General features: G+C 36.4%; 1 pseudogene; it reads right to left on the bottom strand.

The window, feature by feature from the left end:
* The window catches only part of LOC128520553 (carcinoembryonic antigen-related cell adhesion molecule 5-like), a 105,343-nt pseudogene that overhangs the window by 12,165 nt on the left and 80,970 nt on the right, over positions 1 to 12,208 (bottom strand).

The raw sequence follows: 12,208 nt of genomic DNA on the forward strand, positions 1-12,208 counted from the left end.
ATTTACAACAAGGGGCCCTATCTACTCCATCCATTAACGTACAAATGTACATACTGTCTTTGATATAACACACCTGTGTCCCTGGCTAAGATGCTTAGTGGTGTTTCTGAAAAAACAATAAATCCTGCAGTTATCACTCACCTATTAATCATGATGTGTGCATGTGCATGTGATGATGGGGATGGTTCCACTTTACCATGACGATGGTTTTGGGCTCTGCTGATGCAGACAACTGCTCTCTGATGGCTTGTACCTACACTTGTCACGCTATAGTTCAGGCCTGAAATTTCTAAAAACAGTTTTGTACCTGAGCCTCCAAAACTGAAAGTGGACTTTATCAACACATTTCCCTTTATATGAAGGGAATTTAAAAAGTTTTATTTGTGGCCACAAATCCTGCCATTTCACCATATGTCCTCCCTCAGATGCCTCAAAACCTGGCAGTAAAATTCGCTATGGACAGGGTGGTGATGAATTGCACTTGGTTGAGCTGCAGACATGCCTTGTCTTTTTCGGACGTGGAGAAGATAGGCATTTCCATTGTGTTCTACTCAAGTTTTGTCATTGGTAATGATCCTTAACATGAAGAACGGATCATCCACGGAACACTGACTGAGTTATTGGCAGACTTTAAATGAGTCTTTGGTCCGAGTTTGTTCTTTTTTCACGTGACTCCCATAGACGTTATGTAGTGCAGTACACAGGAAGCAGAATTGAGGGATTCTCCTCAATAAGTCTCTAGTCCTGAATTGTTCATTCTTTTGTCACATAAATCCCATAGACGCTATGCAGTGCAATAATTTCAAAAGAACAAACTATTTGGACTAGAAGATATGATGGTGAGCTGCTCATTCTGTTTATTATAATATGTTGTTAGCTGCATTTTAATATTTTCATTACCGGAACTATAGCCAAAACTTGTGTATGTAGACATGTTGGGGGTCTGTTTATTGAAAATTTAACATTTATTTTATTTCTGGTCAAAAGAACGAAATGAACTAAATTAATTTAAAAAAAAGATTCATTCATTTTGATGAATGAAATTCAAAGAACTGAATCACTAAAATGATTCAAACTTCCCATCACTATTACAAAACTAGTTGATTTGGTGAAAACGTTTTACTAATACCTCGTACTAAACACTCAACCTCATAGAACACAGTAAGACTGCAAATCAATTCCTTCTATATCCATCTGGTCTCAGTCAAATGTGGATGGGTTCGTTGTTGAGTCTGGATCCTGTTAAGATTTCCTTTTATCATCTCAGGGAGTAATCAGGGACAATCCAATAATTATAATTTATAAATTTTTTAGGACTTATTTTCATATTTTTTAATTCTGCAAAGCATCAGCCCAATGAACAATGCTTGTTTAATAAAATTTAAATTAAATAAACTGAATTCTCTAGTCTACAGTACCCCACATACAATATTACTTATTATTCTACTCAGAAATGGTATAAAAGTCAATTCATTTCAAGCAGCTATAAGGAGATTCTACAAAATGAATTTCAAAGAATAGCAAACATATTTTAAATATCAACTGAAGTGCTTGGGTATAAAGGAAGTCTTAATATTTTAAATGCTTTACGAAAGTAGAACTGACTTACAGTATACACCGCAAAAGTCTTATTATAATTAATGAATGAATTTTTTCCTCACTTCTGACTGAAACCCAGCTTTTCGGTGACTCTCCTGTCTCTGGATGTTTACAGTGGTAGAAACCTTCATCTGACTTTGAGACACTACTGATGGTCATCTCTCCTGTAGTCTGCTTCTGGAGAACTGATCCATCTTTATAGAAATCAACAGAGTCTGAGATCTTTTTGTTGCGATATAAACAGCGTAAAGTCAGAGGATTTCCCTCAGTTACAGGATGGGGAGGACTTTTCAGGGTCACATCACCATCTGTAGGAGTGAGAAAAACAACACTGTAAAAAGCCATAGGTTTTATTTGGGAAGGTGTACAGTATGTGCAAAAATTTACCTGTACTAATTTCTATATATAATATTTATGTTATATACAAATCACCATGTAAAATATATGTAAAATTTCTGGAAGAAAAAACTGTGAGACATGTTGGCCAAATTGGCCGAAGTATGTGTGGAGTACACCCTGGATGCCAATCCATTATAGCCAGCCTATTTTTGGATTGTGTAAAGTAAACTACCAAGACCTGCAAATTCCACAAACACAGACTCTTACAGCTCATGCAAATCAAAAATCCATTATCTACTAATTAATTTGGTTTTACTTTAAATTATATTGCACTAAACAATGCACACACTATAAACTATACAGATGTCTATTCACAGATTGTAATTATGCTGGATTCACTTAAAGACTGATGTGAGGGAAGTGACTTCAACAAAGGAGCATTTCCTTTACATATTTATTTTATATTTTATTATAACAACCAGTTATAACACTATAAATTACCATAATATTGAACATATTGTTTCTTTTTGGTGTGATTTGAGTATAAAATATTGATAATCCAGTTTCCAACACACCGAAATTCGCCACAAGAGGTTTTAGAGCTCTAACCCTAAGCACCATGAAGTGTCCTGAAGTGTTATATCAGTATGTCAGTACATATAGAAAACATCTGCAAGTTGCACTCAGTGTTATTCAAGAGCACTTAGCCCAAGTGTGACTTGGTTCTGACTGTCCCTTACTCAGTTTCAAATCCTGTGCAAATTCAAGCTTCAAGTGTTTTTTTTTTTTTAAGTTTATTTAATGTCACATGCCTCCTGTGATATTGCCCACTAAGATATTTAATTTCCTTATAATACTTAAAGACTTTCAAATAGACTGGTTTCTCTCATGAACTACTACTGATGAGAACTGATAAAAAAAAGACTCACTGTGCACTGTGATGTTGAGAGAATTACTGCGTCCTCCAGATTCAGACTGACACCAATAAACTCCAGTGTGTGATGTAGAGAGGGAGCAGATGTTACATGTAGATCCTGAAACTGATGAACATGTATACAGTGTCTTACTGCCTGTGTATCCTCTCACTGTCCATCCAGTAGAGTCTCTCTGTTCCTCACAGCTCAGTGAGAGAGAGTCAGCAGTAAAGTGTTGAGTTCTGCTGGGACTGATGATCAGAGACACTGGAGGAGCTCCAACTGAATTGTGGACAAAATAATTGTGAACAAAACATGATGATGTAATTAATGAATGATAGATACTGTTAATCCTTTAAAATTAAGTTTAAAACTACTACTACTAATAATAATAATAATAACAAAAATATATTTAAGTTAATTTATCTCCTCATCCTACACACACACACAGTCGATGTTGGCTGTGATCGTGTTAGACTCCTGTCTGCGGCCGCACCCAAAAAGCGCTGGGCAGGGCCGGTTGAACGCGATTGCAAGGGCACATTAAGGAACTTGCAGGGAGCCGCTGCCCACGTGGGGTTCACTCTACTACTCTGCCTGCCACCATCACTTACCAGCTGAGTGCCCACATGCCAGATGGGCACTGCATCTAGACCTCACTTCTTTCCTTCCTTTCTTTCCTTTCTCTCTTCTTAAAACCCTTTCCTCTTCCTATTTTTCCTAATAAAATTACCCGTTTCCCACAATACCTCATATTGTGTCTGTGTGTCTGTGGTTCGCCCTGAGCGAAAGATCTTACAGCTGCATATTACTAAACAAAGTGACAATAACTATTACATACTGTTTTTGCTCATCATTACTCAATAAAGCATTACACTGTAGAGGTAGACTCCGACTTATGAACACTCGAGTCACGAATTTCCACCGATACGAACGAACTGTGGTTCGCATCTAACATTCGTACTGTAAATGCGAACAAAATGTGGAAGTAGCTCACATGTATTGTACAAAAATAGACACTGCAGTGCACCAGATTCAATTCAAATTTCAAAGAACTTTAATAATCTCAGAGGGAAATTGCTTAAATGTTTATAGTCCTATACACAACCAGGTCTCCATTGCCAGCCGACTTTATTGCGATCAGCTGTTCCCTAGTGTAAACAAAGGAATCGGCTCCATGCTGCTGCGTGGCAGAAAACAGTGTTGCATAACTAATAATGAGAACACCTTCGAAACGCATGATTTAAAAGGGGAGACCATACTGACTTAAAAGATGATAAAGTTATCAATAAAAATATCGGAAAAGTCAAAACAAGAACATAGGGAGCAATTGCGCCAATCTGCTGCACGCTCATACATGCGCAATACTCCAATACTCCATGCCAATATTTACAATTATATACTTCAGTGTGGGATTAATTTCCCTAGGTGCAATTAGTTTTTTTGGGAAAGGGGACACATTTAGTCGAGTGAATTTGTTTGCTTTATATTGTATGTTTGGGCTTACTTTGTCTCTGACTTATTGATAAGTAGGAGACGACCTGTATACTGTACAGTTAAGAGAAATTTGTGTAAAAGTGTTAAGGAAAGCATATTTTGGTAAGCAGCTATCAGGAACGGATTTAAAATTGAAGTTGTTCTCTCAATACAAGCGAGAAAGAGTAATTTATGTTATGATTAGTGGGGTAGGGGGTAGGGTGTAGTAATTTTAGTGTATATGGACTTGCTGCTTCAAGCTCTCTAATTGGTAGCAGTTTTTAAATAGCCTGTTATTGAAGTTTAGAAGACAAAGAGTGATGTCGCCATCGTCCTAGGCTTGCTCATCAGGGACAATCATATAATTTTGATTCATACACCTTCACATTTCATACAAACTTAATTCTTTTGATTGTGTAAAGCTGCTTTGTGATGATGTAAATCGTTAAAAGCGCTATACAAATAAAGTTGAATTGAATTAAATTTATTTATTGTCACTACAGAATCACTACAGTGATATCTAGGATCTGGAACAATGTTTAAATTTCCAATTTTGTATTTTGATTTGATCGAGCAAAGGGAGTCACGGAGGATACAGATGAGTTAGTTTTTGTTCGTATTAACGAAGGCGAGTCTCATACTAAGTGTGTGTGCACTGAGAGTTTGTGTGTGCCTGCATGACTCATAGCTGTCTGGGCGTGAAGAGTTTGCGCGTGCGTGTGTGTGTGTGTCTGCAAGCATCTCAGGTGTGTGCACGGAGAGTTTGTGTGTGGGTATGTGCGCATGGCTCATAGGTGTGTGGTCACTCATTAGGTGTGTGTGCATGTGTGACTGTTTCATCTATGTGTATGTAAGTGTTTCATGTGTGTGTGCATGAGTGAAGTTTGATTTAAGCCCTCCGGCGCCTTATACAGTAGATTAACATTACTTTGTGTGTGTGCGCATCTCTTTAGGAGCGTGTGCATGCATTTCATATACAGTATATTTGTTTGAGCACTTAGTAGTATATATGTATGTGTGACTGTTTAATCTGTGTGTATGCAAGTGATTTATGTGTGTGTGTGTGTGTGTGTGTGTGTGTGTGTGTGTGTGTATGAGTGAAGTTTTATTTATTCTGCTTTAAAATATCAGCTAACTTCCAGGTTTTAGGGTTGATTTCCAAATAGGAATGTAATGCTAGTGCACTATGTAGGGTGTAAGTTAGAAGTACTTGTTCCTCACACCAAGTGCCCTTAATCAAAGGTTAGAGGAGGATTTGAGATTCAGCTTTGATTCAATTCAATTAATTCAGATCTGCTTTTGATGAAGTTTGGTGTGTTAACTAATGTTTCATACACATGCAGTACGGAGCCGCCAGCGACATAATCACTCCAGCAAGCATGCTGTATGTCTGTAGACAATGTAAAAACATTCAAAACGACCCGTCAAAGTAAAATAAATCTAATAACTAACCATTCTGAAACTTCCTGTTGTATACTAAAATTATATTGTTTTGGAGCCTTTTCATGCTCCTTTATACTCCTGGTCAGACCACAGCCATGTTTCTATTAATGCTGATGAGCCAGTGCTCGTGGAAGAGGGGGTGGGGTGAGAAGTGACTCATTTTAATTAAAGCGACAGGCACAAAATTGTGCAATTATAAAAAAGGGCTGTTTAGACACTGTGAGAAAGAGGCTGTGGTGATTAGTCCTTGTGGTTTTTTGACCAAACGTCATCATCACACACATCATTAAGACTATACACAGAATTGTATTAATTTGTGGAAAAGTTGCCATAATGCCTAATCAATATTTCACATAAGTCACTTCATCCCTACTTTCTTTCTGGACTGATGTAATTGTAGAATGTGTTTCTCTGCATGTCTTACTACTGTAATTTAGGAGCAGAGCTACAAGAGGGAAGAAAAAGTAGTTCCTATTATGAACAGAATTTTTAAAAAAATAATAAGTAAAATTTGTACAATAAGATCACTACTTGAGGACAAGCATCAACTATTGTTTTTTTTATTTTATTTATTTATTTATTAAATTATTATTATTATTATTATTTTTATTATTATTATTTTATGTGAATATCAATTCTCGAAACAGAACCATCAGGATCAGTGGTATGAAATCTTTATCAATTCTTTAGGCTCATCTCATCCTAGGCTTTCAGATATGGCACCATCATTACCAAAAATGTTGATGCTTATCTGCACTCATTCAGCCTCAGGCTGGTCATGACTGTTCAGACCAATCCTGAGAAATTATACTTTAAAAATGATTCCTTCAGCTGTGCAAATATGTTAATTTAAGAACAAGCTTTATGAAGCATCTCTTACTCACCAGTAACATTTACCCAGAGTGCATCACTGTAGTGTGTGTAGTAGACTGGGTTTCCTCTTCCAGCTCTGCACCTGTACTGACCTCCATCAGAGACACTAACTGAGTTGATGAAGTAGTGAGATGTTTCAGTCTTAGTCTCGGTGCTCTGTGTGGGTGTGATCCAGTAAAACTTCCATCCAGCAGACGGTAGTTTTAGTGAACAGGTCAGAATCACTGAGTTTCCTGTCACTGCAGCTCCTTTAAGGTCTGATGTGAGTACAGGTTTAGGATTTTCTGTGGCAAATAAGACATAGTTCAGGAGAAATGTAATTGTTACTGCACTAATCAGGTAGATCTCAGCTAAAATAAAGCCAGGGCAAGAAGTTTTGAGAATGACACAAATATTCATTTTCACAAAGTATGCTACTTCAGTGTTTTTAGATTTTTTTTGTCAGATGTTAATATGGTATACTTAATTATAATTACAAGCATTTGAGGCTGAAGGCTTCATTGACAATTACATTAAGTTTATGCAAAGAGTTAATATTTGTAGTGTTAACTCTTCTTTTTCAAGACCATTGCAATTTGCCCTGGCATGCTGTCAGTTAAATTTTGAGCCACATTCTGATTGATGGCAGATTTGCTTCTTAGCCAGGGGAGTGAGCTCACTCACGATTTTGCCTAAGAACACAGCCATGAATAAATAATGGTACAAAAACATCCTTCAAGAGAAACTTTTCCCAACAATTCAAGAACAGTTGGTGACAATGCCTTTTCTAGCATGTTGGAGCTCTTCAACATAAGGCAAAAGTGATAACTAAGTGACTCAGGGAACAAAACATTAAAATCTTGGGTCAATGGCCAGGAAACTCCCTAGACCGTAATTCCATTGAGAACTTGTGGTCAGTCCTTTAGAGGCGAGTGGGCAAAAATAACCCACACTGAGAGAGAGAGAGAGAAAGAGAGAGAGAGAAAGTTTCATGAAAAACTGAAGGATATACAGCTGTCTATTCAACTTCAGGAACAAGCCTTTGTTTATTTATTTTTTTTAGGGAAACTGTTGGCCTGATTCCTTAGAAAGGTACTAGCACACCCCTCCCTGAGGAATATATATATATATATATATATATATATACACCCCAGCTTAAAGTTTTATTACAGTGAGATAATACTGTAACTAAGCTGTAAGTTCATGCAGCCAGTGTTTATGAAATGTGATTTTTGACAGAAATTGAGGTGCTAACATACTGTGTGTTTGTCAGAAAATGCACAAAGCCACATTATTTGTGTACTTAAGGCATGTTTAAAACAGTTTTACACTAAAAACATTTCACAATTTAATGTGATGTTTATATGCAATAAAATGTCTACAAAATGAAACTAATGATTGAACTGAAGTGTAAAGGTCACTGTACTACCTTGTGAATCTACTTTATGTGATTTTTAATAAATCAAGTCTCAGATTCTGAACCCTGCACACATTATTGTCATTTTTTTTTTTTTTTTAGTTCAGTCATTTAAATCTTTACTGTGAAAGCACATAATTTTAATTAATAATTTATTTATTTATTTATTTATTTTCAGACATCCAAACCCTGACCATAAAATTAGATTTACTATTAGGTGAAGATGAATAGTTCCTACCAAATGTCAATATATTTTTAAACAATTTAAATATAATAGCTGAGGGAATTGCCACACAAATCAGACAGCTAATACGTTGTAGTAATTTGTTTCAAATCAGTAAAAAAAGTAAAACACACACACACACACACACACACACACACACACACACACACACACACACACACACACACACTCACCTGATACAGAGAGTGTAACAGGATCACTGAACTGTGAGTACTGATAGTCTCTTCTCCTCCCTCTGCAGGTGTATTTACCCCCGTCTGTGACTGTAAACTCCTGTGTTGTGAGGGATGAGTAGACACTTACACCGTCTCTATACCAGCTGTATGTCCACTCAGTGTCTCTTCCGTCCTGTATGGTACAACTAAAATTCAGTCTCTCTCCCCAGACCGCCTGTGTATAAGGCTTTATAGACACCACTGGTTTAGGACTCTCTGTATACACACACACACACACACACACACACACACACAGAAAACAAAACAAAACAAAGGAATATCAACATGTATGTAAACATTCAGAGTGTAGATACCGTTAATCTGCTCACATATAAATGATTAAACTCTGTCCCACTACAATCACTACTAATGAAGTAAATGTACATCACAATTTTAAATAAAGACTCAACACTAAATACTTATTACAATACTGACAATTAACATCTTGTTAGGATGTTTAAGAGGAAGTGTCAAAATTGGTACAATTTAAACAAAATATTTCCAGCAAAAACAAGCTGTTTGGATGTACAATCATATAGCTGTATAGCATATCAGGATAGCTGTAACATATAGGAAGTGATACAATATAAGGAGTTGGGAAGTGCAATGATGGGTTGTTTAATGCTCATAGAGGGAACGGGGATGTTCACATCATATTGTAGCGTTTTTACGCCGGAAGGAATGCTAGAGAGACGAGTGAGCTTATTTGCTGCCCAATGCAATGGCTGGGAGTACTTTATTTAAGCACACAGCAGGTAAGGCATGAGCAGCACCTTCACTCAGGAGCCTACATCTAATTCAGCGTCAGCCTGAACTAGAGCACATTTCACACGTCACACACCCCCTCACACACAACAGGGCCGAAGCCACTGACCAAAACACCTTTCCCCAACATGGTGAACACACCGACATCCCCGCAAGGCATGCTGGTCGTCAGCCGCCGCCCCGCCCACGCCACACTATTATAAAACCTAACTCATAAACACTATCCATGTTTGAATTATATTGTGTTAGCTATCATCCACTGCGACAAAATAAGTAAATACAATCCTGAGGTATTTACAGGAAAAGAATTACACACACGCGCGCACGCAAACACACTGATCAACAACCATCTAAAAATTGTTCATACCCACCTGCACTTTATCACAATATTTATTACTGTTATTTGCACAAAAGTATTTTCCATCATTGCTGCTACTTTCAGATAGATTTAATGTTTACTGTTTCTCTTACCACTACTTTAAATCATTACCTCATCACCACAAAAGTATTGGAACGTGTCATGTTGTTGACATGTTACTCTGTAGCTCGTTTGCACATTTGCAAGTGCACTTCATGTTGTCTCTTTTTGTATAGTTTTAGGTTAATTAAAAAATGTCAATCTGTTATGTCTAAACTAATTAGCTCTGCTAATTAGGTCTCTTAGGTAGCCAGCTAGTTTTGATATTTTTTGTTGTCAATTTATGTTGCTAATTTATGCTGCATGTATGTAGCACCTTGGTGCTGGAGGAATATTGCTTCGTTTCACTGTGTACTGAAAACAATTATATGGTTGGAATGACAATAAAGCCTACTTTACTTGACTTTTTCCTTTTTTAAGACAGTAGAACTAACAACACTAAATTTGAATTTGATTTGAATTTGATTTGAACAGATACAAGACCCTGCAGCAGATAGTGAGAACAGCTGTGATCATCTATGTCTCTATTTTATTAATTAATTTGTAAATTAATTTCATTATTATTTGAGTTATATAAGCGTGTGTTACACTGCTTAGTTTTAAAACGCACACAGGATTAAACCTTCCCTACAAGGAAGTAGTAGAGGCAAAGAAATCTCTTTCCAGAAAAAGACTAGCATGTAATCTACAGTGAATTATGATATGATATGAAATACGATTCCATGAAATTTGTGCAATTTGCACTCCCCAAGAAATCAAACATGACATTACAATAACCACAAAAAATTGTGGAATTTAAAAATATATTTTTACTACTGTATGTACAGTGGAACCTAGGATTGCGAACGTAATTCATTCTGGAAGCGGGCTCGTATATCAAAACACTTGTAAACCAAATCCTATTGTTCCTTAAGAAATAATGGAAACTCAAATTATTCATTCCACAGCCCAAAAAATAAATACATAAGAATAATTAATATAAAATATATAGTAAAAATAAAACAAATTAACCTGCATTTTACCTTAAAAAAATCCAGACAGATAAGCGTTTCCGTTTGTGCGTGCAGAAGTTGTGTACTGTATGTGTGTGTTTGTGTGTCTCTTCTCGTCTTACACGGTAAAACTCCCTAACCCTCCCCCCTTCGAGTCACACAACACACACACACACACAGAAACAATGTTTTTACGAGAAATAAAAAAATAAATCTCTCTAATAACACTCGACTGAGCGTAGACTAACGAAATCACTGCTGTAAAGTAAAAATAAAACAAATAAATTAATAATTAATTGCAATTTACCTTTAAAAATAATTTGTGAAAAAGGTATTGCTCTAAACCTTAAATTGGTTGTGCCACCCTTGGCAGCAATTACTGCAATAAAGTAAGGAATTAAAGGCTGTGAGTTTTTCACATCACTGTAGAGAAACTTTGGCCCATTCTTCTTTGCAGAATTGTTTTGATTCAGCCACACTGGAGGGTTTTTCGACCATGAATAGCCTGTGTAAGATCATCTTAAGCAGATTTTATTCCAGACTTTGGACTTGCTGGTGTGGTACGAATCATCATAATAGTCAAGATGTTTTTGGCAAAAGTTCGATGAGCCTTTTGTGTTCTTTTTGTTCAGCCGTAGTTTTTGCCCTGGAACTCTCACTTACATGCCGTTTTTGCCCACTTTCTCTTTTGTTGAATCATGAACACTGACCTTTACTGAAGCAAGTGATGTCTGCATGTTGTTCTGGTTTCTTTTATGAGCTCCTGCATGAGTTGACGTTCTGCTGTTGGAGTAATTTTGGTAGGCCACCCACTCCTGGGAAGGTTCAACACTGTTCCAATTTTTCTCCATTTGTGAATAACGGCTCTCACTGTGGTTCACTGGAGTCTGAAAGCCTTAAATATGGTTTTATTACATTTTCCTGACTAATAGATGTCACTTACTTTGTTTCTCATTTACTTTCTTTAGAGCATGTTATTTTTTTAGATCTTTTAGTGTGCTTCATTTTGTCAGACAGGTTCTATTTAAGCGAATTCTTGATTCAACAGGTTTTGCAGTAATTAGGCCTGGGTGTGGCAAGTGAAATTTAACTTGGCGTTCCAAAAAAAATGTGGTTAATCACAGTTTATTCAAGCAAAAAGAAGATTTTTTTTTCACATAGGGCCAGGTAGATTTGGACAACTTTTTTCCCTCAATTAGTAAAATCCATTTAAAAACTGCATTTACTAGGGTTATCTTTGTGTATATTAAAATTAGTTTTATGATCTCAATCATGTAAGTGTAACAGCTATGAAAAAAAAGTTTGAGAAGGGTGAAATTGTTTTTATGGCACTGATCATATAATATATAAAAAGAAAATAATATATGAAGGGCATTCAAGTCAAATAGGGTGAAAACCTTTGGTCATTCCTTAAGAATGAGGGTGTAAAACCAACGACATTGACATGAGTAAAGTATGTCTGAATAAAGCCAAGAGGAACATTTAAATAATAGTGATGGAGGTCTAGCAGGCACATTACTGTTCATCTTACAGA

This window comes from Clarias gariepinus, chromosome 1 (genome assembly GCF_024256425.1).
Source record: "Clarias gariepinus isolate MV-2021 ecotype Netherlands chromosome 1, CGAR_prim_01v2, whole genome shotgun sequence".
NCBI lineage: Eukaryota > Metazoa > Chordata > Actinopteri > Siluriformes > Clariidae > Clarias > Clarias gariepinus.